At 43.4% G+C, this 6,404-nt stretch overlaps 1 long non-coding RNA gene across 1 annotated transcript; it reads left to right on the top strand.

The window, feature by feature from the left end:
- Positions 1–1,989: 1,989 nt before the first annotated feature.
- Positions 1,990–3,822, top strand: LOC139046872 (uncharacterized). The gene is made up of 3 exons (XR_011506956.1): positions 1,990–2,124; positions 3,185–3,332; positions 3,435–3,822. It is a non-coding gene; the product is annotated as an uncharacterized lncRNA (long non-coding RNA).
- The last annotated feature ends 2,582 nt before the right edge of the window (positions 3,823–6,404 follow it).

Here is a 6,404-nt window from a genome sequence, read left to right as displayed (position 1 = left end):
TGCCAAACCGTTTAGTTATCCCTTTAGACGGCACCTGCGCATGCTGGAGAACTGATATATGCGGAGAAATGGCGCTTTCGAGGCACTTTATTTTTCTTCGAAAAAACGATATTTTCATGGGCTATAGGCTTGGCATTTTTTCAATTTTCGGGGGAAAATTATTCTTTGCCAAACCGTTTAGTTATCCCGTTAGACCGCATCTGCGCATGCTGGAGAACTGATATATCCGGAGAAATGGCGCTTTCGAGGCACTTTATTTTCCTTCGAAAAAACGATATTTTCATGGGCTATAGGCTTGGCATTTTTTCAATTTACGGGGGAAAATTATTCTTTGCCAAACCGTTTAGTTATCCCGTTAGACGGCATCTGCGTATGCTGGAGAACTGATATATCCGGAGAAATGGCGCTTTCGAGGCACTTTATTTTCCTTCGAAAAAACGATATTTTCATGGGCTATAGGCTTGGCATTTTTTCAATTTTCGGGGGAAAATTATTCTTTGCCAAACCGTTTAGTTATCCGGTTAGACGGCATCTGCGCATGCTGGAGAACTGATATATCCGGAGAAATGGCGCTTTCGAGGCACTTTATTTTTCTTCGAAAAAACGATATTTTCATGGGCTATAGGCTTGGCATTTTTTCAATTTTCGGGGGAAAATTATTCTTTGCCAAACCGTTTAGTTATCCCGTTAGACCGCATCTGCGCATGCTGGAGAACTGATATATGCGGAGAAATGGCGCTTTCGAGGCACTTTATTTTTCTTCGAAAAAACGATATTTTCATGGGCTATAGGCTTGGCATTTTTTCAATTTACGGGGGAAAATTATTCTTTGCCAAACCGTTTAGTTATCCCGTTAGACGGCATCTGCGCATGCTGGAGAACTGATATATCCGGAGAAATGGCGCTTTCGAGGCACTTTATTTTCCTTCGAAAAAATGATATTTTCATGGGCTATAGGCTTGGCATTTTTTCAATTTTCGGGGGAAAATTATTCTTTGCCAAACCGTTATTTATCCCGTTAGACGGCATCTGCGCATGCTGGAGAACTGATATATCCGGAGAAATGGCGCTTTCGAGGCACTTTATTTTCCTTCGAAAAAACGATATTTTCATGGGCTATAGGCTTGGCATTTTTTCAATTTACGGGGGAAAATTATTCTTTGCCAAACCGTTTAGTTATCCCGTTGGACGGCATCTGCGCATGCTGGAGAACTGATATATCCGGAGAAATGGCGCTTTCGAGGCACTTTATTTTCCTTCGAAAAAACGATATTTTCATGGGCTATAGGCTTGGCATTTTTTCAATTTTCGGGGAAAAATTATTCTTTGCCAAACCGTTTAGTTATCCCGTTAGACGGCATCTGCGCATGCTGGAGAACTGATATATCCGGAGAAATGGCGCTTTCGAGGCACTTTATTTTCCTTCGAAAAAACGATATTTTCGTGGGCTATAGGCTTGGCATTTTTTCAATTTTCGGGGGAAAATTATTGTTTGCCAAACCGTTTAGTTATCCCTTTAGACGGCATCTGCGCATGATGGAGAACTGATATGTGCGGAGAAATGGCGCTTTCGAGGCACCCTATTTTTCATCGGAAAAACGATATTTTGTCATGGGCTATAGGCTTGGCATTTTTTCAATTTTTGGGGAAAAATTATTCTTTGCCAAACCGTTTAGTTATCCCGTTAGACGGCATCTGCGCATGCTGGAGAACTGATATATGCGGAGAAATGGCGCTTTCGAGGCACTTTATTTTTCTTCGAAAAAACTATATTTTCATGGGCTATTCGCAACTCCAGCAATTCATGCGACACCTAGCGGCAGTAGGGAGAAACGAAATACGGAGGTCCAGTCGCCGTGTGTGCCGTAGAGGCTGCTGTCGCGGACGGAAGAATGAAGCTGCTAGCAAAGAAAAAACGAACGGCCAAGCAGTTCTGCTGTGTTCCTCGGTGCGTGTCAGCGAGATGGAAGGACAGCGATATTTCCGTTCGCGCACTTCCCTCCGAGTGGAAAGGCTGAAGCCGCAGAACCAGGTGGATCGCTAACCTCCGCATCGGCAAGGCTGTGACGCTTACAGTGACTGTTTGCTCACGGCATTTTGCACGGGATAATTTCTCCTTACCAGGTGAGACACTATTGTGAACTTGTGAACTCGACCCTAATGCATGACCATTGTGCGTGGCCATTATACATGCCACTGTGTCACCTTATGTAAACACGTTTCGCATTGCGGGCACTGGCGATTGGGCTATGCATTATTTGCTGCATATGTTAGCCGCAACGCGAAATTCGAGCACAGGTTCGAGACCTGTCACAGCGGTTTCTCCGAGGAACGTCTCTTCTGCACTCGTTAACCACATTGGCTGTAATTAGAGCTCATGTTCGACGCTTCACAGCGGTTTCTGCGAGCAACGTCACCTCTGCGCTCGTTGGCTACACCCGGCTGTAACTCGGGAGGCTTTTGATGCCCAGCACGTCTCGCGCAACTTATACGGGCGTCGGAGATTCAAATGTTTACGAATGATGTACTAGCAAGTTCGGGAAGTGTTGAGTGTAAATGTGCCACGTATGTGGCATGCTAAAGCGGAATAAATATCATGCGTGGTGCGGATGAACTTGCAGCACAGGCGCACTGCACGCGGCCACTTCCCAGCGCGACTGGTTACGAATTTGCCACTTGCACTTGAGAATCTCCGACGTGCTCAAGAGTGGCCATATGACACTGGTATTTCGCACCGACGGCGAGCCTATCACGTTCATTGCAGAAGTTTGCCACTTACGCGACAGCCACATGTCAATTTTACACGCGTTTGCTAGTTTCGAGGAAAATTTACGGCGTCCGCCGTCTACTGACGTGTCGCATATGTATGTGCAGTATTAGTACCTAAGCTAGCTTTATCGGTGTTATTAAATCATCCCCAAGTCAGTGGCAAAACTACTCCGGTCATGTGGTGGTGTTTGCACCTGTGTACTTTGCGTTATGAGCAGCTTTCAACTACGTTTTGCAGATACTACATTCGGTGTACAACGTTGCATAGCCTTGCACACTCAAACCGTGCTTCATTTCCTTGCAAATGTTTTTTTATAAATATTGTGGCCTTGTTTCTGAGGTAAAAAGAAAAAAATTCTGGGTGCAGCCCATATTGAGGCACAATAAAGCATAAACAATTCATTTATTTTTTCAGATGTAGCATGTCAAAGACAGCGGCTGAAAAAAATGCAGTACCATCTGAAAACCTGCCAAGGACGTCATGTTATGATGAGAACAAGGATGCTCATATGAAAGAGCTTTCACTGGCAAGACTTCGCCGACGTGTGTATCGGTCAGCCAGAGTAAGTTAATTTGACTACATGGTGCAGCACTTAAATGCTTATGGTACATACACCATGTCTACCAGCATGCAATAGATGTCAACACCTTTTAATGCATTACAGAATGAATCAAGGAAAGAAACTGTTGCCTCCCCATTAGAAGCAAAGGTGTTGCCCCATGCACCTGTCAGCACGACCACCATAGTAAATTGGCTGCCTGCAACTTGTGCACACATTGCTTCACCACTAATTCCTTGGGATTAAACTCTGACATTGTAGGACGATCTCCCATCCCCTGACCGCAACAGCATGGACCAAATAAGTGACAAAGGAAATATGGTAATTTCTTTTTGTATATGTATGTGTTGTGGTAGCTGTCTTTACCTAGACGGTGGCATGCTTTCTGGATTTACATCGTAAAAGCATTGTAGCACGTGGTGTGTGATGGGTGCACATTAATTGCAACTTGTGCACACATTGCTTAACCACTGGTTTCTTGAACTGAGCTCTATCTGACATTGCAGGACGATTTCCCATCCCCTAACAGCATGGACCAAAGCCTTGCAAACACCATAAGGGACAAGGACATAGCAAATATGGCAATTTATTTTTTCTGTATATTTGTGATGTGGTAGCTGTCTTTACCTAGCCGGCAGCATGTTTTCTGGATTAACTTCGTGAAAGGATTGTGGTGTGTGATGGGTGCAAATTAACTGATGCAAAAAGCCTGGCTTTCCTACTTCCAACATTGAATTTAATACATTGACGTGCATTATTGGAATGACAAAAAGAAGCTGCATTTCGCGTCAGATATGTCAGACATTACAACTCTTGCTTTTGTTTTGTGACAGGAATGTGCTTGCCAACCTGGCCTCCGGACATTAATGGCGGAGTACTCAAGAGAAGAAAAAGACGTGGCAAATTTCCTACTAGAAATGGCTTCACGGACAAGGCTTACAGAAAGCAAGGCTGCCCAAGTGACATCGGGTACTTTTCCACAGAAGTTTGTGAACACGATAAATAGTAGCAACGTAAATACATTCACAGGCCTGCCATCATTAGATGTTCTGAATGCTCGTGTGACGTGCTACACAAAAATTCATCCACTTTCAGGACGGCACCAGTTATGTGTAAAAACAATTGCATTGACATTGGTGAAATTGAAGCATATTTCCACTGCATTCTTGAGTCACCTTTTTAACTGTTCTCTAACTACATGTAGCAACATAATTGCAGAGACTGCTCAGTTGATGTGTGAAATTTTAAAAGTAACTGTGGCTGTGCCACAAAAAGATGAATTCCAGTGGCACGTTTGCATATTCGGCATCAGGTGATTCACCTGAAGTCATGCCATGGCTGGCGATATTGCAAGTAGCCTGTATTGCATAGAGGCATTTGTGCGTGTGACCGTGGCTCCATCAGAGCGTGGCGGCCTTGAGAGTAAGTGCGGTCTTCTGTTTGGAAATCCAGCATTTTTTATGCCACTCAGCCACTTCATACTTTTCAGACACGGTCGTTGCCATGTGATCTACATGCTGCACTTGTTTGCATTGGCCAAACCTGCAGACTTCAACTTCAACACACTTTTTGTAAATTAGCAATTAAAAAAAATGCACATTCTTTTGCAACTTGTATTCTTCATTGAAGTGCTGATTTACACTACGCATTCTGATGCAAGTTTTCATCTTATGGTATTCCGAGATATTTGCAGTTCACTTATGATCTGTGTGCATAGAGTTGTGGTTATTCATCAATGGCTGTTTGTTGTCCCTTTCCTTACTTGTATTTTTTCACAAAGTAAGCCACATGCACTCAATATTTTGTTCACTGTACTTGCCTCATACGTTTTACTCAAGCCCATTTTTGTTGCACTTTTTAGCATATGAGGGTATATCTGGCCAAACAGAACATGAGAAGTAACATGGAACAGTGTCAAACCTGCATACGATGAGTATTTAAAAAGTTTGGCCACCAGAGTTGAGTACTCTGAAAGAATGGTTTGATTCAAATGACCCCAGCTGGTATATGTACCATAATTTATGCTTCTTCCCCGTTTGTTGAATACAGTGCAAATGGCTGTCCTGGGAAGCATAACTAAACCACTGGTAATACAACATGGGGAGACACTTGTGCAGACTTAACATCAGTGAATGATAATTATTGACCTCCAGAGAGCATATAGAGCTGTCCTTACTATCAACATATCAATAAATGGAAAGTAAGTGACATAAAAGTTTAACATGCACTTAAAGCACTTAACAAACAGGTAAAGGGGCACTGAAACACTTCCGACTGATCATAGTTACCTCACTACAAAAGGACACCGCCTGCTGCAAAAATTTTTCGAATCATTGAACTGTAAGCGGAATTAGTAGTTATTGCACTGATGCATTGCTTTCTCCTTTCGCCTCAGCTAGTGTGCTGGAAGCTACACGGTGCATGGCAAGGTAGCAAGGTCCTGGTCAAGTTTTTTTTTTTTACACATTGCTACTTGTGGTTCAGGCATGTGTGGCACTCTCTAAACGCGAGATGGACGCCTGGAGCTACATCACTTACAGAGACCAATAAATACACACGGCTGTCTGATCGTCCTGCGAACAGAGCTTGTGGTGGTCGTGGTATATATATTATGCGGCATGCCAGTTTCAGGGCCCCTTTAAGAAGGGCACTAACAAAGACAACAAAAGTTGGTTTCATGAGTTCTGCCTGAGTCGCCACTGATATCACGCAGTTGCTCGAGCACAAATTGTGAAACAATAACGTATGAGCCATAGGAAACGAACAGTCATGTCGGCAAAAAGAAAAAAAGCAGGATATGTATTGCGATAGGTAACCCCAAGCGCCACAGCACAAGGTGAAGCTAAGTTGCAGTTCGGCACATAATAGGATCTCTTCTGCTTACAACGGTGCACGCACATGAACATTTCACTTTACTACGATCTTTGCAATATGAACAGCATTGAAACGCAATGTAGAGATGAAACATTCACGACCGGCTTTATTATTAATAAAGCCGGTCGTCGAAACATTAAAGGGACTGACAACTACACCAAATGTTCCAGGATAAGGTGCCAGGAGAAACAGCCGAGATGT

This window comes from Dermacentor albipictus, chromosome 6 (genome assembly GCF_038994185.2).
Source record: "Dermacentor albipictus isolate Rhodes 1998 colony chromosome 6, USDA_Dalb.pri_finalv2, whole genome shotgun sequence".
NCBI classification, from domain to species: Eukaryota; Metazoa; Arthropoda; class Arachnida; order Ixodida; family Ixodidae; genus Dermacentor; species Dermacentor albipictus.
This window is presented reverse-complemented; position numbering and strand designations above follow the sequence as displayed.